This window comes from Ambystoma mexicanum, chromosome 3q (genome assembly GCF_040938575.1).
Source record: "Ambystoma mexicanum isolate Mex_15411 chromosome 3q, UKY_AmexF1_1, whole genome shotgun sequence".
Taxonomy (NCBI): domain Eukaryota; kingdom Metazoa; phylum Chordata; class Amphibia; order Caudata; family Ambystomatidae; genus Ambystoma; species Ambystoma mexicanum.
Genome location: NC_090926.1, coordinates 786,351,678 through 786,378,481, shown reverse-complemented (window position 1 = coordinate 786,378,481; position 26,804 = coordinate 786,351,678). Strand labels below are relative to the sequence as shown.

The 26,804-nt window shown below is 44.6% G+C and overlaps 1 protein-coding gene across 2 annotated transcripts in view; it reads left to right on the top strand.

The window, feature by feature from the left end:
• The window catches only part of LOC138582997 (proton channel OTOP2-like), a 283,265-nt gene that overhangs the window by 216,972 nt on the left and 39,489 nt on the right, over positions 1-26,804 (top strand). The window lies entirely within an intron of this gene.

The window sequence follows — 26,804 nt, the reverse complement described above, 5'->3', positions numbered from 1 at the left end:
ATTTTTATTCCAGGAAGTTCAGCTGGTCCAAGCAATAGTCAGCAGGTAGTCAATAGCCCATGATTCCTCCTGGGGATTTAAACAAAGTAAAGGGCACTATTGAACCCAATAGTAAGCAAATGAGGGTATACCCCAGGCTTTCTTTTATCTTTCATCTATTTTATCCTTGACCATTGGGACTTCCAAGCGTTCTTTTGCGTTGCCTGGTATAGTTCCGGGGTACAAAGATGGAGACCTGATCAACATCCATAAATATCCTCTACGTATCCCTACACAAATGTACGCTACGCCTTGGGAGGGGGGATGCGGGGGGCTGTGCCTTTCTACAGAGCACAGAAAATTAGGAATTAATATTAACCACTACCACCGGAAATTGTGCTGGGCAACCCTCCAAACGGTTCTGGGTCTATTCAGACATCTTTTTGGATGTGTGCACATTGTTGTGTGCTTTTGGTTGATTTGATTGACAGGTTTCTTTTTCTTTTTTTTGGCCCTAGCAGATTTTAAAAGGGTTTTGGGTAGGGCCAAGTGTTTAAGAGCTAGCTTAGTCCAATGACCTGACAGTGGTGTGGTGCTGTGCTTGTCCCCTGGAAAGATCGTCTGTAATAGAGGTCACTGAGAGAAGCCAGACATTTCTGATAATACAGATGCTCGTTACTTGTAGGGGCCAGGAACAGACATGTAGTACAGATGGGAAGACAAGGGCCTGAAAGAAAGAAAATTGAGACCAGTAGCAATCACATATAATGCAGCTGTGACACTCAGTCGCAAACACCCCAATAAACCAGAATACGTTGCACGGGTCAGTAACGTTGTTGTGTAATACTGGTGTGGATTGCAAGGGCCAGAAATATCTGACAACATAGAGCTACAGGTGGCAAGCACGTCTCCAGAAATACAGATTGGAATGGGTAGTGAGGGGAGTGGATAGTGACAATGTGAAACACAGATAAGACACACAGGAAAATCCCCCAAAATGCAGAAAAGGAACTAAGAACAATCCCCTGAAATGTAGAGGTGGATCACAGGTTTCTGGAATATCTCTGAAATGGATAGCATAGACAGTAGTTCAGAACACCTCCAGTAGTACAGATGGGGACAGGTTAGTTCAGTGATAATACTGTGTCTTACAGATTGGCTAATATTGGGCTAATAACATCTCCAATGATTGATAGCACCAGGAACACCAAACATCCCCAAGGAGACCAATAGAAATCAAAGGTATTGGGGAAAATTCAAGGGTGGCTCATACATAATGGGCGATGGGGCGTTGACACACCCATTTTGGACGAACCGCCCAGCCCAGTCTATACGCTAAGCGCCCCATCAGCTGCAACAAGCAGCCGAGGCAGCGCTCCTGGGATGACTAGGAAACTTGGTTTCCCTTTGACATTTCATACCCTTGCACACATGTCCAATAGGCCATGTATTGCCAGGTGCATTTTGCTTCCAGTCTTGTATGGCCCATTGGGGATGCAGGGTTGGGTACATGAGCTCTGAATGTGTGAGGGGGCGCTCCTGCGCCTCCCCACACATTATTAGCTGCTATGGTGTACTCCAGGGGGCTCCCTGACTCCTGTGCGATGCGCAGAAACCAGAAAGATCCCCCTGCTTTCTGTTCATTTTGCAGCGCAGCCGGAGAGCCATCATAGGATTCTGGAGGATTCTGGAGGAGCGGGTTCTGGACCAGGGCTATAGGTAAAAAGAAATGTCTTGTGAGCATGGCTGCGTTTGTTGGAATCAGCAGTGCTTTAAGTGGGATTGGAAATCGAGGGTAGGGCCTAGTTAGGGGTGTGGCCTAAGGGCACGCCCCATAACGGGAGCCCCCCCTTCGATTAAGTGGGGAGGCGGCTGGTAAAAGTTGGAGCTGGGGCACACTGGCATTATTACCTTTGATGTGCCCAGCCCCTCCTTTTAAACAAAAGAAGGGGCTAGGTGCACCAAAACGCGTGATACCAGTGTGCCCCCCCCAGTGCGCACGCAGCAGGCAGTCCTTTTATTCAAGGAGCCTGCTTTAACCACGGGCTCCTTGAATGAAAGGTCTGTACTTGAAACAGGAGGAGGGCTGGAGGGCCCAGTCTCTCCTTTTGTTTTAGAGTAACTAACTAGTCACCACCCAGCATTATGCATTATGCTGGGTGATGACTAGTTAGTTACTCGAATCAAAAGGAGAGCTGGGCAGTTTCCTCCTGTTTCGAGCACGTAGACATCAGGCAGCCCGCACTGCAGGGTTACGCCTGCTGCTTGCAGCTGTCAGTACTTTGGTTTAGAACCAAAGTGCTGACACCTGCAGGCAGCTCGTGTAACCGTGCAGCCTCTACACGGGCTGCCTGAGGTATCGGCTGGCTAGAGCTAGTCGGGGGTGGGCCCCGGCAGTGCCCCGGCTCAGGAGCCGTATCTGGCCCACTTAAAGCCCTGGAATCAGTGTATGTTTGGATACGTGAGTGAATGTGTATGAATGCTGAATCAATGCATGAAAAATGACCCTCAACAAAAAGAGGCCCTCTCACCAGCAGGGTTAGCTGCCCTGTGATTATGGAGATGCGTTGGGAGGGGGGCTTTTTTTTACAGGGCATCAATGTCAAAGCTCACATGAAATCATATTTGCTTCAACACTAATGCCCAGAACAAATATCCATGCCGGAAGCATAAAGCGTAACAAGCCATGCAACACTTATGTTTGCATGGTAAATGCTATGTGGCTAGGCTGGCCCATGTTGCTGCTGCCCGTCTGGTTATGTTTTCTGACTTTGGCGTGACATTTTCTACTGGCCATCAAATTTAAAGCAAACAAGGTTTGCTTGCCTCAACATTGTTCCTGGGTAAAAATAAAATGCCAGAGTAGTAAAACGTAAACAGACTGGCTGCAGCAATGAATGTGTTGTATTGTGCCTGTCTGAGGTGAGGTAGCTTGAGATGTCATGTGGAATGTTTATGTGTGGATGATGGAATATTCTGAGTCAGTGTTCTGTGTAGAGGCGGTTACAGCTGGCTGGCCCTGGGTGATGGGGGCCAGTGTTGTATCAGCTTATGTCCTTTATGTCTTCATGTGGATATGTAACTAAGAACTTGGAAATAAACTTACTTGAAGATATCTTAAAGAGCCTGGAACCTGCCTTTTAACAGAAAGCCAGACTAGCCACATCACACTTATCATGTATGCATGATAAGTGTTGTGTAAATATGCTGGTTGGCAATGCTGCAGCCAGTCTGGCTACGTTTTCCTCCTGTGGAATGGCATTGTTACTGGCCATCAAGGGCAAACTCAACATGAGTGTTATTACTAGACTATACAAATTGATGCAGCCAGCCTGGATATATTTTCTAACTGCATCATTTATTTATGTATTTTTCGTTTTTATAACGTGCTACCCGCCCATAGAACTCAAAGGGCACAATGAAAACGGACAAGTCAGAACAAACGAATAAAATACACAGGTGGAGGAGTTCTATAACCTAGAGACGTTAGTCTGGATTAAGATTGAACAAGAGGGCTTTAACACCTTTCTTAAAATCGAAAGTGGAATTGGCTTGCCTAAGCTCAGGCAGGAGTTTGTTCCAAAAGGACGGAGCATGAATATCAAATGTGGAACCACCAAAAATAGTGAGTGTATATCTTGGCTGTGCAAATTTGAAAGGGTCATAAGAGTGTTAGCAATGCCCAGGTGGAGGAGTGATGAGGTGGTCTGCTAGGTACTTTGGAGTCTCGCCATTACGGCATTTGAAGGTGAGGGAAAGTAACTTGTGTGTAACTCGATGTTTGAACGGAAGTCACTGAAGCTCTCTTCTGTCGTCCATGACATGGTCTCTCCTGGACAGATCAAAGACCGCTCTGACTGCCCCATTTTGTGCAACTTGCAAGGCCTTGAGGTTGGCTTTTGATGTGCCTAACAGGCTATTGCACTATTCATGCGCAAGTTAATTAGGGCTGTACCTAGTAGGGATCTATTCTTTAATGAAATACATTGGCGAATATAGTTGAGTAGTTTGGTGACATGGGCAAGGATGCGCGAACATGGGCAACATGAAGTTTCATGGAATACTCAGCATCCAGGATGATTCCCAAAGTCTTCACCTTTTTGGACACTTTGATTTTATTCCATGTGATCAGAAAGCTTTCATAATCAGCAACCAGTTGTTTAATCCTTTGTCCTGAAGCTATAATCAATATTTCTGTTTTTTCAGCGTTCAGGGCCAGGGAATTAGTAATCATCCACTCTTGAATGGATTCGTAGTTTACGTTAATGGCCTCTGAATGTTTCTTGTCACAGCCAGACAATTCTAGAAAGACCTGGATGTTATCTGCATAGTTAGTATACTAAACACCCAGGTCGTCCAGAAGGGCGAGTAAAGGCATGGTGTAGATATTGAACAAAAGCAGAGAAATACATGATCCGTGTGCAACCCACGGGTGACGGGTGTAGGAGTGGAGCTGACATTGTGCAAAGCAACTCTCGCGCTCCTCGGTCCAAGAAAGCATGAGATCTTTCGGGAGGCTGTGTTGGTGCAGTGCGCCTGTTCGCTAAGTCTGGTAACTAATAGAGTTAGCCACTAAGTCGTACGCGGCAGATAAATCGATTGGGATGGCATTTTATACTTATTTTTTACTGGTAATGCCAACAAAAGCATGTGCTTTTATGGTAATTCTGGCATGTATTGGTGCAGCCAGCATAGACATGTATTTGCAGCCAATTTTTATACTGGCCTATATTGTGGGTAAAGTAGTTGGAACATGCTCAGTGCACTGTGGGTGGGCTGCATCTATTGGATTTCTTTTCATTTTTTACCCATAAAGCATGCTGCAAAATGCACTCTTTTAACCCATTGTTTTAAATATATTCTTGGGGTGGGGTAATGTTTGTGTACGAAAAAGAGAGTAGGTGGTGATAGACCTGATGTGGATTAATAGGGAATTCCACAATTCATGAAGAGCATGAAAAAAGCGAATTTGAGCAAAGGGTGGCCTAGAAACCGTTAACAAAGAGATATTGAGACTGCAGGGAGGGAAGAGTAACATACAATGAAATAAGAGAACAAAGAAAGGGAGGAATGATACAGCAAAGACATTTAAATGTGATGCAAAGAAGCGAAACAGAAGACGAGATTCAGAATCTAGCCAACGGAGGGAATGTAAGGATGGCACAATGAGAAATTTGGCATGGAGTGTGACTAGAGGAATTAAAGACTAAACAAAGAGGGGCCAGATGAGAAGCAGGAAGACCAACAAGAAACTGGAGCAATAATCAAGATGAGAAAAAGCTAAAGCAGTAATAAGTGTTTGGGGGCATAGAACAAAGAGAAATAAATGGGCTTTATGAACATCGGAGTTGAAAATGATAGGAACAGGCAATGTTAGCAATGTGAAGTGTAAAGGAGAGTGAGGAATCAGAAACAACACCTAGGTTTCGAGCAGAAGTAGAAAAAGGAAGAATGAAAGGAGGAAAAAGAATGGATGGAGGGGAATTGGGATTGTAGAAACCAGAATGAATAGGATTTCAGTTTTTGAAGCATTCAGATGTAAGACCTTGGCGTTCATCCTGGATTGGATGCCCAGTAGACTGTTGGAGATGGTCGAGTGAAGGGTGTCTGCGAAAGAGAGGGTTAAGAATCATCTGCAAAATAATGTACAGAAAGACCAAAGGACGAAACAATGGCAGACAAGGGGGAGGTATAGAGGGAAATGCGAAGAGGACCCAGGACCGAACCCTAGGGAACACCACGAGTCAGCAGCAAAGTAGAAGACTTTAAGCCACCCCAAGAAACAGAAGAGGAATGGTCGACCAGGTAGGATTTAAACCAGCAAAAAGCTGTTCCCGAAAAGACCAGAGAATATATGGTAAAAAGAAAAGAAGTGTAGTGGGGGGTGTCTTACCCCCACCAGCATACCACCAAGATGACATATGCCACTCACTGAAGCAGCCCTACAGATTTATAACCCAATGACACCACTGATGTAACCATGAAGAGGCGATATGGGTGAACACACACACACACACACAAACACATAGATGCATTCGACATGCAGCACACGCATTCCTGCACAAAGTTGTGCAGACACTTGGGCCACATTTCTTAGACACATAGAACATGCTTATGACTCATTTAGCTAGAAGACACACCTTCCTGTGCAGTGACCACAAGTTGCACAAGAATTCACATGAACTGCTTACTGATGCTTAAACGCAACTAACATGAATGGCCATATAAATAAAGATAGACGCCACAGCTGCATTTAAATGAATGGAAGGCACTGAAGAGGCTCAAGAACACTGGGCTGATTTCACTGAGAAGCACAGACCAGGCTATTAGTGCATCTATTGTGCATATGATTGCCAAGGAAACGAAAAGAGACAATTTCGAGTGAACAAAAGGGATTGGACATCTGTACGAATAAAAGCTGAACATCCTCATAAATGCAAGCAGAGAAACTGAAGTTTGTGGTCCCTACTCGCGTGATCTGAACCTAGAAGACAAAGCCCACTCATTGGAGCCAGGCAGAGACCGTTTGTCCTAGGGAACTGAAGACAGCTGATACAAAAGTGATACAGCATGAATTTACAGGCTAGGATGTCCTTGCTTGCGGCCAGGGGAGTAAGAGGGTGTTATCCTTAATGGAACAGGCAGCACCCTGCTGCACTTCCCGCCTTCACCCCCATTGTGCTCATGTGCTGGTAATTTTCCCAGGCTCAGGAAGCTCACGCTGACCAATCCTTATCTGCCTCTTTCTGCTCACACTTTGTTGCAGAAGCCACTCACAACACACTAGCATGACATACTTTCACTTGCAACATCGTGTAGGTGGTCCCAGGCGGAGCTAACCGATATGGCTGGACCAATTAGATTAGTCATCCCCTACAGAATACATATCTAGCCATTCTGTTCACCCAATCCCGTCTTATCTGAAGTTTTAGAAATTTATCTTTTGTTTGTGATGTCACTGTGTGAAAAAACTCCATGACAAGCCTGCCTTTAGTTGAGAGTACATTGTTAATGTTGAGATGTACGTGCACATCCCTGCTTTTTTGAAATGTTATTAAACCAGTAAATCTGTCACATTCCTGGACTCCTCGGTTACTTCGGCGTGGGGATTTCCCCTGAGCTAGACCTCTGGCTGTTACATTGCTTCAGTAGGGATGGTGGACCATATCAAAAGCAGCAGAGCGGTCAAGTACGATTAGAATAGAGGAGAACTTAGTTTCCAATTTCAGTCCGCACCTCACTCTGAGAGGAGGGCAGTTTCACTAGAATGAAACTGGCAAAAGCCAGATTGTATTAGGGGGATAAGCGAGTGAGGATTAAGGTAAAATAAGACTGGAGTATAAACTACTTGAGTAATCCTCTGAAATACAGAAGCAACTCAGAGGGGCCATGAGCATAGAAGGAGCCAGAAACAGTCCCATTAATGGATATTGGAAACTAAGTCCAGTAAGAGGCCCCATAGTACGTTCAGATGTTGCCATTTCCCGGAACACCCGCTAACCCCCTCATAATAAGTTACAATCACTGATCTATTCCTATTCATATAGATGAGGATTGCAGGGGCCAGCACCAATCCCCGTTTCAGGATTGTATGCTATCAACGTCTGTAAATATACACGGCGAGGTAACCTCTGAATGATACGGATGGAGTTCCCTGGGCCATGCACAATCCCCATAATGCCGATAGGTAACCGAATTCCTGTAACATTGAGTGCCCCATGCTTGTATGATTAGTCAATATTGACGGTCGAGTGTCCCCTTGACCTGGTTCACAGGCTTGATTTTGCTCCGTCTTTTCTGCTCTGTTATGGCAGTAAATTATTGCATTGATTATGTATATACCATTTGTTTTAGAATATTTAGATGGTTTTCCCTCAATGGATTTTTCTTAGAGTGTTTTTTTTTATTCCTCGCACTCAAAACCTCTTTTTAATCTGACTTTGCTCTACTCCTCTGTCCCCCTCTTTGTATTTGTCACGCTGTGTGTAACTGTTGCTTTAGAATCCAGTGATCCACAGTGCACACGTGTCACATGACCCACAGGTGAGGAAACAGACAGCCATGCAATACAGCAGTCACCTGATGGGTCCTCATTCCCTGCCATCCCCTGAACAGTGGAGATCGTGCAACCCCAACCACTGTGCCTTCAATGTATTAGTATTCATGAAACTAAAAGAATACTTATCCTACACTCTTGCTATATAGAATGATCATTAACATTGTTGCCATACAGGTGGGGAACGAAAGCTTATTTTAAATTAATAATTTAACAAGCTGTATCAAATAACTTCCATTATCCACATGGGATATGGTCCCAAGATGTCCCAATTCATTTTGTATAAATCCTTTCTAGGTCTGTCACAGGGGTGTATGGGAAGTGCCTGTGAATCCTTGTGAGGTCGTATTTTCTTTGCTTCTAACACAAGCTACATCTCAGGAGTGAGCTAATCCCATTTTACATGTTTCACTGACGCAATCTTGTAGAAAAGTGCTTCTTGCCGAAGGAAATGGCTTATTCTCAGAAATCGTTAATTGTGCTTTACATGAGTTTGGTTTAAATCTGTCTCACAATCTATGGGTATTAACAAGGGGGATCCTGGGAGTCCCTCTGCCAGACATTAGTCCTGGTTGCGAGAGACTTACCCAGAGTCTTTAGCTCACTATCTTTCACAGAGAAGAAATATCCTAAACATATCAGTCTTTGTCCTGCCCTGGGGCAGTCCAGCACCGAAATGCTAGGCAATTCTCCTCTGAACAAGAGTACCAACAGCATCCCCAGACACGTGTTTCGGTCTGGTTGGACCTCATCAGTAGGGAGGAGCTGTGCCTCTCTAATCTATGGGTGACAACCTCTAACTTAATACTGTAGTTGTTTGCCTAGGTGTGTCGAGTCATGCATTCTGAAGCTTCACAGTGACCAGTTTGCATGCAGGTGGTCAACCACCTCAAATGAAGTAATACGTTCCTGCTACCTTCTGCAAACAAACAGAAATGTGCAGACTAAACATACAGCCCAGAGTGCACCTGGGAACAAGCTCAAGATCGGGAACTCGATAAAAAGACCCAAGGTCTAGAGTTGGATTTGTTTTCCATCCTTGCCTGCTCCTTCTACTTGGGGGGGTCTCCTTTGACCAACACATCCCTGCGATCTGTCATGCACAGTTCACTGTGCACCTCATCATACCATCTATTCAATACAACACTCTACCCTTACTGTGACATATTATCCAGCTACACCCACTTCAAGCTTGTGCAAGTTGCCATTGAAATACTGGATCTCTGACGCAGACACACATCACCATAACAAAGTCTGCTGCATTTATATTCTGTTAACTACATCTTTGGAAAATGCTGCTGTGATAACATTGCATTTGCACCCAGGGAAGGGCGCTCAGGCAATCAGGTGGCTAGAACAGCGGGCGAGAATAGACATTCTCAGCCCGCGGCCCCAGCCACCCAAGGCCCTTCGCTGTGTGGCGCAATTTTGTTATTGTTTTGTTAATGTGGGGAGGCTACAGGGACCCTCTCCCTGTTGCCTCCCCCCAAAATCAATCCGGTCCCCTTCCCCACCCCCTCCGTCCTCCCCACTTACCTGCGGGACTGGAGTTCTGTGCACTGGCCCCAGTGCTTCTCCTGTCTCCCGCCATAGACATGGAAAAGGGACCTAGTCCCTTTTCAATATGGCGGCAGCCATCATTTTTCCATATGTTTTTCTTTTTTCCTCTGGATATCAGCTGCGCAGAAGAACCCCGGGGTGCGAATGGCTTTCATGCCCGTTCAGTAGGGCAGACATGGCCAGTAACTGCCCACAGCCCAAGCTGAGTCCCTCGCTTCGCTCGGGCCTGCCTTAGCTTGGACTGGCAGGCCATTACCGTCCAAGTCCACGCTCCTAAGCAGGCATGATAGCCACATTGGGCAGCCATTCACTATGAAGTTACTGGAGGATGATACGCTCAGTTATCATTCAATGCTTTCTTAAAAACCTGCAAGTCAGTAGCTCCTTAAATCATGATTTCATATACGTTATTATTTGACATATACACACTCCACTAAATAGACTCGATTGTGCCAATCTTGTGTAGAAATGCATTGTAATTACAGATGGAATATTGAGGGATTTTACAAACAAGCTTGATACTTTTTATGTAGAAACTTTAATGTTGGAAACAGTAAACCTACAATGGTTCCCTGATTACATTATATGAGAAACCAATTTAGCCCCAGAACCTTATCTAAAGAAATGTTCCCTGTTTTTAACAGAGTCCTGTACATGAAATTCTGGCCGAATACACAACTAGTAGGCGAGGTTTCATATAGATGGCTGTCTATTTTAAATGTCCTTTTTGCCCCAATGCGATTGAATATGTAACCAATCTTTTTTGTTGAACTGTCTTAAGTATTTAGTTTTACGTAGAAAATGGTGGTTTGTGGTGTTTTTCAAATATCAAGTTTTTTGCTTGCATAATGGTTATGTTTTGTGTAAATTAACCTGCCACGATGAGGTTGTCTTCCTGGTTTCAAGTGACATCGCAAAGGCTTGGCGGAGAAGGTTGAAACCTATTAGAATCTGACTTATTTCTGCATAATGAATTAGGCTATGATTTCTGTAATTAACCTACATTCATGATTTTCATGGTATTAATAATTGTTTTTTTATTGATGAAATGTAGTATATATATATATATATATATATGTGCTTTTTTGTGCAGGTTCCCGAAATAATGCATCCAAAAAAAGATATTAGTGCAGCGGTCACAGCACTATAGAGTATCAAGTACCATAGGAAACCCGAACATTTAATTGCTAATAATTTGTGATTCACATAACGGATGTGGCTGTTATTTTGCAAACAAAGTTTGTCACGGGCCCCTCAGACTGGATATTTTGGGAAAGATTTGTTAAAATTAAGGTTATTAAGAAAGCTGTTTTCGTTCTACTCTCATTTATTTCCCCATAGAGGAAAAAGTCCACTTTTCGGCCGAGTGCACAGCAAAAACTGCTGGTTGGCATTGGATCGGGTATGAAACATATTGGGCATGAAGCGTTGATTTGATTTCGGGGAGAGTTCAGGAGTTATTCCGTTCAGTGGTTGTTAAAATATTTGACGAGGGTGTTCCCAATCTCCCAAAAATTATTTATATCTCCCATGGTGCTTTGCAAGCGATAACTGGGTTATTTCCAAAATAACAAGGGTTAGCCAAAAAAAAAAGTGGAAAAATGCCATTTGGATTAGGAAAAAGAATGAAATGGCATCAGGCCAGAGGTAGGGAAAACCACGGTTATGGGAAAAGGTTTTTCAAAAAATGTGATTAATACAATAAAAGTGGAATGTTACAGCTACTGTGAGGTTGGGGGTAATGGGTGTGGCTGAACACTATGGCTTCTGGGTTACCTTTAAGGAACCGAATGGTGCAACATGGAAAGTGGACACAGGCGAAGGCCGTGGTTGGTGTGCCCAAAATAAACCTAGTGGTATGAGCAGTGTTTATGCACAGTAATGATGTGCTTTGGACATGTCCTAAGTTCTCACCTGTGTTCTGCCACATGAACAATTTTAAGTGGGTATTTCACACACTGGCTTGAGGCAGTCAAGGAAGAGGGGATATTGATCCAGTAGGCCACAGGCAAACATATGGTGAAAGTCAATAGCTAAGCGTGTATTGCAGAGGACCCAAAGTCATTTTTGAAGGGATAATGAACGCTGTCTTCTTCAAGCAGAAAGTCTAGTCGGCACTGGTGCTATTTGTGAAAAAGCTTTCTACCCGGGCCACCTGAAAACTCTGGGTAGTTATGGCTGATGATCCAAATTATTCCCCTGATGAGGCATTCATGGAGCGCCAGCGCATCTGTTGGGTCAGAACTGGACCCGTTCTCCGGAACCAAATCTGATGGAAATTCTGACCACAAGTTGAGGGTTAACTGAAGCTTGCTCACAAACCTGTGAACAAGGCTGAGCTTTTGGATGGCATCAAAGAGTTTTGGTTAAAAAGTACATTGCATAGATTTGCAGCAAATTGGCCACGTCACAAAGGTACTTCTAGTTGTCATTTAATACAATGGGTGACAACAAGCACGTGCTCCTTGATTTCCATGAATGTACTCTTGACCTAGGAAGGACACCTAGTGTAAAATCAACCTACCATCCCCTTTAAATTTACTGTATGTCTTCAATTAGCTAACCACATGCCCCAACACATAATGTACAGAATTATAAATTCAGGGCAACAAGTCTCAGAATACAAAGTTCCGTCTGCTTCAGCTCCTCTTGCCCCAGCCACACATCCCCCACCACAGTGTTGCCACAGTCACCTGATCTTTAAATCAACAACGGTGGTGATGCGTCAATGTAAATGGCTGCATCATGCGACAAGAGTGAGCTGTTCATATTTTGATGTTAAATATATGTTATGTTATGTTGCAGGTATTCATACCGCGCACTTTCACCCAAAGACATCATGGCGTGAAGATTCAAAGGAAAGCAGCCTCCCTATAAGCACATTAAAAAAAAAAGTGTTCAGAGCGCACCTGAACTAAAGATGGTTAGTCACGCCTCTAAGATCAACCGGCCGACTGTTCCACAGTTTACCAGCTGCGAAAGAGAACACCTGTCCTCCAACTCGAGCGAGACGGATTTTAGGAATAGTCACCAAATTGGCACCGCTAGAGCAGAGTGATCTCCCTGGGACGCAGGGACAAAATATGTCTTGCAAGTATTCGGCCCACTGGCCATAGTTAGCCCTATGGATCAGGATATTAAATTTAATCGTCTGATCCACCGGAAGCCAATGTAGGGCACGAAGCAAAGGGCTGATATGGGCTCCATATGGGGAATTGGTGGCCACCCTAGCTGCTAGATTTTGAAGCAGCTGCAGGCAAATAGAGTGCATTGCAGTAATCAATTCCACTGCTGATTAGCGATTCTATCACCAAAGGTAGTAATTGATTAGGTAAAAAAGGAAGTACTTTATGCAGCACTCTAAGCAAGAAATGCCCGGCTTTACCTACCGCGCTTACTTGCAGGGCCATCGACAATGAAGAGGACAGGAGGACCCCAAGATTCCTGACTACCCAAACTGGGATCGGAAGAGCCCCCAAAGTCTCAGGCAAAAAGAGTCCATGAGACAACGCTAGCAGGAGTGCCCACCGCCAGGACCTCCGTCTTGTCCTCGTTCAGTTTACGCCAGTTCACACTCATCCACCCCACTGCTAACAGACACTCCCGAGCCGAAGAGACTCCTTAACCTGGCCGAGATTTAAACGGGCCGGGATTTCAGTGTCGTCGTCATAGGAATAGCAAGAAAGCCATATGAGTGGATGAGGCGACCCAGCAGCTGAAAATATATGTTATAAGCGGTCTCCAGGTGAACTGGGTTGGCTGACAAAAGCAGTGGCTAGACTCTTTGCAGAAGTTATTCTATCGATTGTGTTTGAAAAGATAAAACTATTTAGAGTAATGTTCAGTGATGGCATACATGCATCCTTGGTGTGAGATAGGAGAGAGGTGCTGCTGCATACTCGCTCCCACACGCACACAATGACTGGCCCATGGTGTTGCTCCAAAGCCCCATTTCAAAAACATTAATGTGCTTTTCTGCACCTGGTTTCCAAAAAGTGCCTTGTGTTTTTTTTTCCGACTGTCACTTCCATATTTTATTCAATTGGATACGATTCTCCACTGTCCAGTATTGTCATTGTTGCTTTTGTGTCAATTCATGTACTAGGCAATTACTATAAAAACTGTAGGTGGTCCACTGTTGGACCGCTGTTAGGGGCACACTACACTGTGGTTCAAATGTAATCGGACTAATATTTTGCATTTGTTCATTGATGTTGTAACAGTTGGTAATGGCATGCCCGCCCCATCAATACTACCATTGTATACTTCATCTAGTGTAACCGATGCTTGCATAGGGCATCCATCAATACTCAGGTTCTCGGGTTGTTGCATACAAGGACGGGAGCCTATTAGCCTATAAGGCGTGCCCCTGCCTGATTGCTGTGAATAAGTCTTGAAACTCAAATGTCGGTTTTCCAATCCTTATAGCTTCCAGCCCACTTGGTTACACCTGTGTGAAAATGTCCATGCGCCTATAGGGAGTGGCATTGGTTCCTTGAGGTGGCGTCATCAGAGGTCCTCAGCACAGGTACCAAAGTAATTTGATTTGAATCTTGGTTTCAACACAGCCTGTGACCAAACGAATTGTGTGAATCCAGACAAATCACCTTGTCTCTCTTTTCTTCACGTTCTACATGTGGGATACAAATATGCAACAAATATGTCTACTGTGTGCTGTACAGTACTTTAGTAATTACGTGTTACCACCTTCATCCCCCTATGCAAACGCACTGGCACATATTCACACATTCAGTTTTCTTTCATTTTGTACATTTACAGCATCTGCTTAAATGGTCCTGTGCCTCAGCTCTGCTCAGCTTCTGCCTTTGCAGTGAGTGAAATGTGCTGCTGCTTCCCTTAAGAGGCGAGCATCCCAGGAGGCTCCTTCATGCCTTTCTATGGCCATGTCCCCAGACTCTCTGCAGTGGCTGCAGAGGCCTTTATATGGGGGCAGTGCCCCAAATGAGTCTGTGTCGCTGCAGGCAGCAGGCAAGCATTCTGTCATACACAGGGGTGGTGCAGTGGAGTGCTGTTCATGACCGAACGATTGATATCTGGTACAAAATAGGAGGCGCTTCACCCCAGTGGGCTTTATGCATTAGCTGCCATTGGCACACATTTGATCCATGGCTGATCAAGACATACAGATCCATGAGCATACCAATAAACTCTCCCTCTCAGTTACTGTTCAACAGGACACCTCCCCAGAGGAATTGTGTCGACATGCCACCTCTTTAGGGCATTGATAGCCCATTAACCAGCCTCTTTTGCATGTGCCTTTGTCTGTCTACCTGTTGCACCTGTGAGTACCTGAAGCCTCCTAATTGCTGTACTGTGTCTCCACACTGTGCTGCTCACCTCCAATGCATTCACTCCTGCTGCTCCTCCTACTTGCCTCTTCCGATGCTTTCTCCAATCATGCTACTACTTCCTCCTTTCCTATCCCCATTATAAAACTCATAACTCAAAGCTCCCACTACTCCATCTCTCTTCCACCTCCTTCCAACAAAGCTGATCATACCTCCTCCAACACCTATCCATCTAGCCTGTTCCTCTGAGACACCACTTCTCTACTCATTCTTACCTCATCAACTGACCATTGCACTCTGGAATGCTTAGGTTGTAAGCAACAAAACATCCTTTATCACAGACTACTTTCACTCCAGCTCTACTGCCCTAGAGCTTGCTATCATTGAAACCTGGATTTTTCCACCTGACACCACCACTCTGGTGGCCCTGCACAACTCCAAACTATCCTTCATTCACTTTCCTCGACTGGTTGGCAGATGTGGGGGAATCGGACACCTATTCCCTTCCCGCCTTAATGCCTCACAAATCTCCAATGCCATGTCCTCTCCTACCTCTTTTAAATTCAACATCTCTACTATTTGCCTCACTCAGTTCATATCGTTCCATCTGTCACCCTTCCTCCTGGTCCCACTGGACCATTCTTTGATGAACTTGAGCAACTCATTGATTCTCTTTTCACTAAAAATCCCCTCATTCTCTTAGGTGACTTGAACCTTCCCTCTCCAACCACTTCTCAGAAATCTGAACTTCAGTCTTCTCTTAGTGACCAAGCTCTCCACTCTATCCATAAACTACCTAACCACTCAAGGGGTAACTCTTTGGATCTCTTATTCATCTCCTCTTCTCTCAGCTACTAATACTACTGTCACACCATCCATATCTGATCACTCAATTATTTCCACCACCATCTCCTTGCCACCCTTTGCCCTTTCCTCACCATTTGCTTCACATATTACGAAAAAAGACATTTGACCTTCTGCCATTTCAATTCACACAAGTTTATCACAAAGAAGTGCTAGACACCATAGCTAAACTCAAAGCCTCTAACTGTAAAGAAGACCCATTCCCTTCCCACCTAGTTAAACTCTGCGCCCCCACTCTAACGCCTATCATCACCGAATGTGTTAATGCTTCATTCCTCACTAACACAGTCCCCACAAGCATCATAAAAGCTTGGGTGACAGCCCTTCTAAAAAGAACAACCTTGGATCCAACTATACCTACCAACTACCAACCTATTATAACTGTCCCATTTCTCCTGAAAATAATCGATAAAATAGCCTACTGCCAAATACAAAACGATCTGGAACATTACCACCTACTAGGGGACGGACATTCAGGTTTCCGCACCAACCATAGCACAGAGACAGCCCTTCTTGATTTGAAGATCCAAATGGATGCCACCAGAGAAGCAGGTAAACTCTGCTTACTAATGCTTCTGGATATCTCAGCGGCCTTCGACTTGGTCGGCCATGATAAACTCTGCAACACACTAGCTAACAACTTCAACCTAGCTAAGAATGACACTGACTGGATCAAATCATTCTTAGCAGATCAGACTTCTAGAGTATCCATCGGCAAAGAATCAGCCGACCCTTTGCCAGTCCCCACAGGCGTCTCGCAAGGTTCTTGCCTATCCCCTACACTGTACAATGCCTATACCAAGTTGCTCTTCACAGCCCTGGATGCCATGGGTGTCATCTACACCAACTTTGCTGATGACACCCAGATTCTCATCCTACTAACAGGTAACTACAAACAAGATTCACTGTTGGTCAACCAAATCTACTCACTCATACATAACTGGATGGCCAATAACAGCCTCTGTCTCAATGATGATAAAACAGAGCTACTCATATTAGGTTCATCCACCAAAATCGACGTCCTCGAGCATGGCTACAAATCATTCATCATCGATGGCACCACGATCCCTGTACTCAAACAAGTTAAAACTCTTGGCATCTACTTAGATGCTACCTTAACTATGTCTAAACAAGTAAACACACTAGCCTCTTCCACATCCTACACCTCCAAACTCATCGACCTTAGTCGCAAATTCCTCTCAGCCGACAACTGTGTCACACTAGCCAGAGCTCTCATACTCTCTGAGCTAGACTATTGTAACATCCTCTTCCTTGGCATTTCCAAATCCAATATAGAAAAACTTCAACTTATGCAGAACAAAGCCCTTAGTGCTGCCCTAGGCATCAAAAAATCTGAACATATCTTCAATATCAGAAGAGACCACCACTGGCTCCCCATCCAAGCCTGGATCCTATTCAAAACCCTGAGCATCACACATAAATGAATGGCTAATAAAGCTCCCAAATACCTCAACAATACAGTCATGAAGAAACCCCAGACCAGACTACTCAGATCCAACAATAACGCATACCTCGAAATCCCAAGATGCAAAAGAGAGAAAGCGGGGGGTAGCAGCTTTAAAGTCCTGGCTCCTAGACACTGGAACTCACTACTCTCTAACATCATGAATGAAACATCCTTCCCATAATTCAAAAAATCCTTGAAAACTTGGTTATTCAACAAATACTAACTGAACTCAGAGCACAAACTGCTCTGACTAGACCATCACCTCCAATTGTATATATTTGACTGTTACATGACCTTTACTTGTGTTTCTCTGTTTTATTATTAAGATTGTATTTACCCACTGTCTGTAACTACGCCGTGATACCCCCAGGTCTGGGCGTATGACAAATGTAATAAATAAATAAATATTCCCACCTCTTTCTCGCTGATTTACAGTTTTCACTCTCCTCCTTTACACCCAATGCCTCTTCTACCAACACTGCCTTCTCCAGCTTCCATTCCCTACTATGACTCGTTTTCCTCTCACTTCCAACTGCTTACTTTCACCCCCAAGACTCAGCATCCTCAACCATGGGTCACCCAATTCATACGCTCTCTCTGTGCAGACATACGTTGGCTGCTGCGCAAATGGAGGTGTACCCACCCTCATGAGGATCTGCAACTCTACCTCTCTCTGCTCTGAACTCTCTCAATTACACTCTCGATAAAGCAAAAATGTAATTCTACTCAACCCTCATTGACTCTCACTCCAACCAACTTCGATGGCTACAATGCACCCTAAACTAATTCCTCCTAAATCTATGATGATCAACTCCACTCTCACATCTAATGACCAAACTGAATACTTCACTACAAAAATGTCAAATTTTTAGAGACTCTCTCCCGACATTCCTCACACTCCCTCATCCTACATTTTACACTTGGCCTACTCTACCATCATCCTCTGCCTCTATATTCAACCTTAGTCATAATGATACTGACAAAGTGCTATCTCTACTGATGAAGGCTAACCCCTCGTGTGCCCCATCAAACCCTCTTGCTCCTCAGCTAGCCAAGTCTATTGACCATTTAGTGCCCTCTCACCTCACAGAACTCTTCAACCCGTCCTTCGACGACTCCTGCTTTTCCTCTGTTTTCAAAACAACCATGGTTATCCTTCTCCTAAAAAGCAAGGGGCTGACTCGAACCTACTGGCTAACTTTCGCCCAGTGTCTCTCACTCCACACTAAAGTGCTCAAAAGGGTTGTGTTCAACCGTCTTACCATTTTCATAGACATCCACCCGACCCCCCGCCTACAAGCAGATTTCCTCTCTGGTCACTCGATGGAGACTGCTATCGTGAATGTGTCAAACTTCATTGCCATTGCTAAGCACTCTAACCTATCCCCTATCCTAATACTCCTTGACCTGACTGCTGCCTTTAACACTGACAATCATTCTGATCTCCTGAATACTCTTTCTTCTTGGGATTCGCGATTAAACCCTTGCCTGGATTGAATCCTGCACCCAGACAATTCTTATCTCCAACACCGAACTCACTCCGCAAGCTGTTGGTGTTCCACAAGGCTGCTTCTTGGGACGGTTCCTCTTTACACTCTACAGCTCTGCTCTTGGAGTACTAATCTCCTTTTGGGTTCTCGTACCAACTCTGTGTGGATTACACCAAAATCATCTTCTGTTTTGTTTGTTTGTTTTGTTTTGTTTGGGCATTTATATAGCGCTACAAACCCTCAGGTATCTGAGCGCTGCTTATTTCTCACAGTGTGTGGTGCTCATTTATCGACCTCTGAAGGATGAAAGGCTGAGTTGGCCCTGCTGGGATTCGAACCTGTATCTGCACGATGTCAAAGCGAGCGCTCTACTCGCTGTGCTATCTGACCAGCTGGAGTTCTCTTTTCCTGAACTGTCCTCTGATATGTCTATCAATTTCAAACTGTTTTGGATGGCTTCGCAGACTCTGATGTTAAACTCTACCACAACATAGATGCTCTTCTTCCCTTCCAAAAACTCTCTTCTCTTCCTATACAGTTCCCACCTGACACTCTCTGCTACTCTTCTTCAGCTAGAAACCTTGCTGTTGTCTATGGCCCTTCTCACACCTTCTCTACTTTCATCTCCAAAACTGGAACAGCAGCTTGTCTCAACTTCCTAAATATTTAAGAAATACAGGTACCTTCTTCCATTCAACATAGTCAACCATCTCCTAACCACTCTTGTCTTCTCTAAACTGGACTTCTGTGTCGGCATCCTCTTTGGTCTCCCAAACTATGCTTTCTGTCCTCTCAACAAGATCTTTAACTTTGCAAACAGGACTCTTTCAACTCCCTCACGTCACATCTATTCCTCATACCATCACCAAGCTGTCTTCTCATGGTTCACAAATATAACCATGGTAAGGCACCACTGTAACCTATGATGCCCAATGCAACTCTAAAAGCCTTCTCATAATCTCTATTCTGCCTCCTCGCTACACTGTGTCCTCTCGCCCTCCATGTGCTTCCTCTCACTTCTGCTCTTTTTCGCTTCTTGATTGAATTCTCTTGCTGCGGAAATCCGAGAAACAGTCCACATGAATGTATTCAAAACCAAACTAAAAGCCTACCTCCTCGCCTCAAGTTACCCCTCAACCTACCTCGCATCTGCCTGCTAGCTTTAAAAATGTGCTGGCCTCTATCCTGCCTCTGTCCCTCACTTCCTCTGCCTCCACTGTAGCACTTCACCCATCATGGTCACGTCCCGAGCACAGCTGACCATACCGCCTGCTTGCACTTAAAAATGTCCAATGTTGGTTGCCCTTAATCTATGTATGTCCACTATTATATTGTCCCCGGTGACTGCCATTTAATGCCCTCAGAATTTCACTCAAACTCAACCCATTGTAAGACGCTCAGTGCTCCCCATCAAATCTGTTTTTCAATCTATTGCACATTCTTTTGTGATCAAAAGGGCATTGTGCCTGCTGTATATAAATACATATGTACAAGGGACCTGCACATATGGACATGTCCACAGAGGACTAATCAGACATATTGTTTGGGGATGGCAATGTTGAATACATTGAAGGTCCATTGCAGGCCATAGAATTCTAGCTTGGGGGCTCACCACCTGCAAACTGACTTCTTCAGTTTAGACCTTTAGATGCCAAGATGTGTACCCCGATGGGCAAATACAAATCATCCTAGCACATGTCCTTACATTGTGGGAGGAGATGTGCTAAAACCAGCTCTCCCTCTGGGGACAGCTCATTCCCATTGATCAACTTTACTGATGGCCCTTGTCTGATGGCTCCTCCTGAGACCACCCCTATATTGATAAAGGTTAAACTATGTCATTTCCATGACAAGGGGTTAGCTGGCACATAACTTGATGGGTGGCACAACACCAGAGTCTCTGATAGGTTGGCTTTCTGCTAAACAACCTTGGACAATTGACAGGCTGCCAAGACATGAGCCAAACGGAGTAGGGGGAGAGGACCACGGATTGCTTTTCTTCCAATTAAAAAGGTTACCATCCCTTATTTTTTGGCCATGAGCCAGGGTGATCTCTTTTTTTATCTGGTCTGGGGTTGTCTCGCATCTTCTTCACCTTTGTTCTCAATGTTTGCGGACATGGGTGGTCTCACCACTGTATATCTTGACGTCACTGAGGTGTATTCAAGCATGCTTGCCCTCCACCTTCACTGCAAATGGGGTGACAGTCTCCACTAAATAAGGACCCTGGAAATGAGGTGTGTGCCACTTCCTTGTGACGTTTCAGCACAAAACCTTTTGTCTGGGGTACAACAACAACTGTTTTACCATATTATCTGTGTCAATCGGTTCTTGGGTTTCATCTGTGGTCTTCGAACCCATCTGTCATTCTGTACCTGTTGAGACATACTTTTGAGAGATTTTGTCATAGCTGTCACATAATCGTGCATTTCCATCCCTAACATAGTAGCAGCATTCTCTGTGTCAGTGTGAGCCCAAGTGGGAGGAACAATGGGCGTGTGCATTCAGCATCCTGTCACCAGCCCTTGTGGAGTCAGATGATGGTCACAGCCAGGATGGTTGTGTAATTCAAATAAGGCTAAAGGAGGCAATGTAACAAACCCTTTTACTGAGTATGTTTTAGCTTGGCAATTATTTTTTAGGAGGTCATTGAGGTGCTCACAATAGCTGTTTGTTTGTGGGTGATAGGCGGATGAGAATGTATGTGTTATGCCCAAAAGAATAGTGATGTGTTCGAACATCTCATTTGCAAAGTGTGGTCCAAATCCTTGTTAGATCAATGTTTGCCTGAAATGGTACAGTTGGATTTCGTTCTTGTATTCAGAGCTGGACTCTGCTGTTTTTGTTGTCCTCTAGTATTGCACTGGATAAAAAGCTCAACTTTAAAGTATATTTACAAATCACTGGAAACATTCTTTTCCCCTTCCAACTATGCAAAGGATACCATTTGAACATAGAAACCAAAAAGATGTGAAGCAGGCCCTTTCAAAAAGCAACATACAATGAGAGGCAAGCAATTGCATAAAGTGCACTGAGAATAAGACAGTAAGGCTGTCATGATTTCCTATGTTTCCTAAATCCATCCCTGGGCCTCTGAGCAGAGGCATACTGGCATCTCGAGAACAAGGTGCCTCTGTTTATTGACATGGCAAAGTCTCTCGAACTGTTCTACGGATCAGAAACTCAGTGTGAATGTGTTCACATCAAAAGCATGCATTTGTGTAAAGGATTATTTTGTAACTAATTTACCACTTCCCAGTGCTATGTGTAGTACTAGTACAACACTCGTGTGAAGTTTAGGTCTTGAAGCGCATTCCACTGGTTAATGGCCTTCCAGTAAAGTGTTGTCTTGCTTTGAAAAAAAGTGCTGCCATAGAATAACAGTCCTTTACAGTGAGTTACTGGGCCTCCTATTCATATATGAGCATCCAGGTAATTTCAGTGGATTGCTGTACCTTCTAATGAAGTAGGCGGCCTCTGATTGATGTGCACGCCCTTCGATTGCATCGCTAGTTATTTCTGAGGCAATATGTCCCGGGCAGTGGACTCACCCTGTGAGAAACAGCCCACCGCCCAAGTTATGGGCCCGAGTGAATTGAGGGTCCCTTAACGAGCGTGTCAGACCGTTACCCATAGGGTGAGGCCAGCCACCGAGGGGCATATTGCCATCAACACCCATGAGGCATGTTACGCAGATTCTAATGGGTTTTTCTTTTTTTTTTAAATGGAAAGTATTTTCTTTCAGTGCGTGGGACGCCTTGCAGCGTCCCGTTCAGAGAGAAAATACTGTACCAACATGGCCGCCATGAAAAAGGAAGGCAGGGCTCATTGTGGAGCTCCTCTTTAATTTCTATGGTGGCCAGGGCGGGGACGGGAGCAGCAGCAGCTACGGCGGTGGGCCTCGCTGCGGCAGCCAACAGGTAAGTGAAAATGGGGGAGAGGTTTTAAAAAAGAAAGTGTGCCCGGGTTGGGGGAAGATGGGCGGGGGAGCCAGCCATCAGGCGGCATAGAATGCAAACTTTCATTGGTAGTGTCAGCTCGCATTCCGAGACACCTGATTGGCTGGCTCTCCCGTCCAGGGTGCTAATGTGTGATAAAGTATTTTCCATTTATGTAGGGGCCATTTGAGCAAAGTGCTGTCATCCAGGAAAGTACAGCCCCTTGCAGTGAACTACTGTGCAATTTTGTGATGCGTGGTGAAGTGCAGTACATTGCATTTCGAACCTACGTGAAGTTGTCTCTCAGCTGACCTTGTAAACAAGAGTTGGTGTTTTCATAGGTTAAATTTAGGGGCACATGCCTGCTGCAATTTAAAGTGAAAGACGCTCATCGGAGGCTTCTGAACAGTAGTAACAGTAGTTCAGTGGCAATCGCTTTTGGTGGCTGATTACAACCTGGGCCATTTCACAGGTGAGTCAAACTCAAACATTACGCGCTATGAATGAATCTACCAGACCCTTGAAAATACCAGGGCCTAGGAGTGGCACAATACATTTGCTACACGAAGATGCCCAGCTCGTCTGTCATGCATTGTATCATTCTTGGAACACTACCCTTCACAGGGGCTTTGAACACTCAGTTAAATAGACATCAGAGGTCTTATTTGAACACTAAATAGCAATTAGAGGGAATAATAAATTAACACTGAGCAGGCTTGGTTAACCAGCGTTTATATTCATAATAGAGTACATTTTTTCTAAAAGCTCGAATCGTATTAAGTGTCTCTGGTGACACTTCATTGTGGTGTTGCCCATTGTCATGACTGGCTGTTAATAAAAGGAGCCTTAGCCGGCACATGCTCAGAATGGCGGCAGACTCCATGAGCAGCAAATTGGTGTCCGTGTTTAGTTATTGTGGGATTGCTGTGTGATCATGGCCTGTGTTCCTCTGGCCTTTATTCCCCCGGAGCCAGGGACTGTCTGCTGGGTAATCCCAGCTCCGATATCCGACCTGGTGATCTCGGTCGTAGCAGGGTGCCCCATTTCCTGCGGTGGCATCATGACCACAGAATAAGCTGTCATTGCTGAGTGCCCCGAGCAACTGTGTGTCTGGCCCGGGTGCCCCCGAGCCAGACACAACATTAATGAACCACGAGACTGATGGTGGAGTTTTGTGTAAATGTTGATTTTACTGAACTTACTCCATTGCACTTGCACAAGTGAGAATATTGTTCCATCATTAGAAACTAAAACCTACTGCTCTTTAGGCAATGTTTGTGAGAAATCGTGCAGTAAATGGCACTTTGGAACCCCTTTTTCCTGAGTTTTCTTGGGGGTACCACTCCCAGATGCCTACTTACGGGATTTGGTCTCGCTTACAAATTCAGACTCCAAACTTCACACCCCACCACCTTTCAAACTCACCAGCCCCCACTGGAATCAACAAACCCTTTACTGGAGGAGAGTTTTTCTGTAACTCTCCCTACTCTAACATTTCCACGGGGTCCGTATCCCCCTTTTCCTTCCCGGATTTGGCCCCCACCATTCACGCTGCACGAATTCTCCTTGATCCTGTCAAAAAGCAGTGGTGCAAAGCGCCTAGGGGATTACTGCACTGTACACACTCCATGTGCTTGGTTTGCCGACCTGGGAGTGTGACAGCTTTCCTCTTAGCCATTCCCAGTCTAATGGCACTCAGATATTCATATCTTCATCTATTCTGAACGCTCCAAACCCTCCACAATGTCTTAAACCCCACCACTCAGGGCACACCGGCCCCCTTGCCTGGACATGCCTGACCTGCTACCATACAACACCTTTGAGCAACTTACAGTAGCTTGTAACACATAGCGTCGCTGGTGGCACCATGTCGCTTGCCACGGTTAAGGTAGCCAGAAGTATGCGAGGGGGACATAGATTTCAGGAGAGAGACTGCGGTGGGGGAGTCATGGCTGGCTGCCGTCCATGCACAATGTGGGTATAGCGGGAGCACGTTCTATGTCCCACTCCAGGCCGTTGACTACGCTGCCCTCACACTTATCTGTAGTGAATGGGATGTTGCAGAATCAGTTGACTCTCCTGTTATCGACCTGTTCAGCAGAAGGAAAAAACAAATCATGCTTCTTGAGTGATGTCTGATTGTGTGCTGATTCTAGCTCACTCCTACTTAGCTAATGATTACCTTCCCCATCCTCCATTAAAACATGCTTATTAAAAACAAGATTCTGTATTTTTTGTTGAATGTTTTTTCATATGCTAGGAAGATTGTCAATTTAGCACTAATGTTTTAGGTTGCATTTGGGGTGGGGAGGGGTAGCCAGACTTTTTTGTGGCTCACCTCCCACTCCCCCCACTCTTGCAATGCTGCATACTCCCCCTGTGTTACATACAGAGACTACAAAAACACCACTTGCCCAGTTTGGCCTAGACTGGTACATGTGTGCAGTGTTGTAACATTGCTGTTCTCTGCCCTCATGGATTCTGGGAGGAATGACTGTATGTCATTGCAGAACCACTGTCGCTTGTGGGAGAGCAGCATTTTTTGAGGGGTCCTGACATGTGTACATATGGACGTATGTGGGAGGTCGAGTGTTGTAACCTACCCGGTAACCATGTCTTGCCATTCTGGCCCACATCAAATTGGAATGCAATTGCAGAGTGCTGGTAGATCTAGTGGTCAGGTGTGGATCAGGGAACATTTAAATTCATTTTCATGTTTCTGGCATCACACATCTGTACATTCAAAGAATGCCATTGTCTCCAGTTCTTGTACAGAGGTTCTAGGGCAAACGTGATTGTAGGACACATGGGTGCAATTAATGGCACTACACATCCCAGGAAACACTGCAATGTTCTATTATGCCTACATGATTCTTGCCTTCCTACATGGGACATGTATAGTATTGCCTGACAGCCATTAAAAGCATGTTGCAGACCTGGTGTGGGGCCAGTGAATTAGGACTGCTGTGAATACCACGGGTTCTCAGGAAACCATTCATGGCAAAGCTTCACAAGCCTCTCATTCTGCTTGCCCCCTTGAAACCCCTCCCCTGTGGTAGCATATCCAGCATTACCTGGGAGGTAAGTGCTACTTCAACAGGACCTTATCTGTCAATAGAAAGACGGCCGCTCTCCTCCATCTTCTTCCCCTACTACTGGATCTGTGTAGCATCTTGGATGAATAAAACTCCCTCTCAACCACCAGCAACAGCACTACCCTACCATATACCATGACAATCCCAGTGCTGACGCCCTCCTGCTGTCAAGCTCTCTGCTGCTCTTGAGCTTGGTACACACTATAAACAAGACAGCATTGAATGTCAAGCTCTATTTAAAAAATAATTGATTGTTTTATTTGCTTTGTACACAATGAAGAGTTTACAGCCAGATCATATTGGGAAATAATTCTCAAAGCAAATCAAATATCTATCGGTTGCAGTGTTAACTTAAAAAAAAGCAATTTCAAATGATGTGTGTGTGAGTTAGATGTATATTATATGTATATTGTGATAGTCTCAGTTGTGTTCTTCTGTGTGTGTTATCGTTTATTTTATGGTTTCCTTTAGTGTTGGTTGTGAAAGGTTTTATATTTAAACCAAATCACATAAATAAAAAAATAAATGATAAACAGTACATTAAGAAATAATGCCGCCTCTATCAACCATTTTGAAAATGTCCACTGTCTGGAATATGTTGGCCTTTTTGGTAGTGAAAATGTTGTTAGCAAATATGTAACCAGTGAAAAAACCTCTGCAGCAAACAAGTTGCCAAGCAAAATGTAGTAAAGAAATACAGCTGAAAAGTAGCCAAAAAGGTAGTGTTGCTAGGGTAATTGTAAAGGTTAAGGCGGGTTTTGTGGGTTTGTGATTGCCTGTTTTAGGAGTAAAATTGTGGTTAAGATAAGGATGAGGATATGGGTTAGTGTAAAAGATTTTTGTTCGAATTGGGGTAAGAGTTAGGGTCATGGTGGATGCTGCAGGAGTGGTGATGTTGGGGTTTGCTTAGTTGTTAGGGTAAAGGGTAAGTGTCAGGGTAGGGGTTATGGTAAGGCTAGGGCTAATAGAATAATGGTTGTTCTGGGTTACTGAGATCCTGAAATTAGGTGCTGGACAGTGGTTCCTTTGTATCCAATGAGTATCA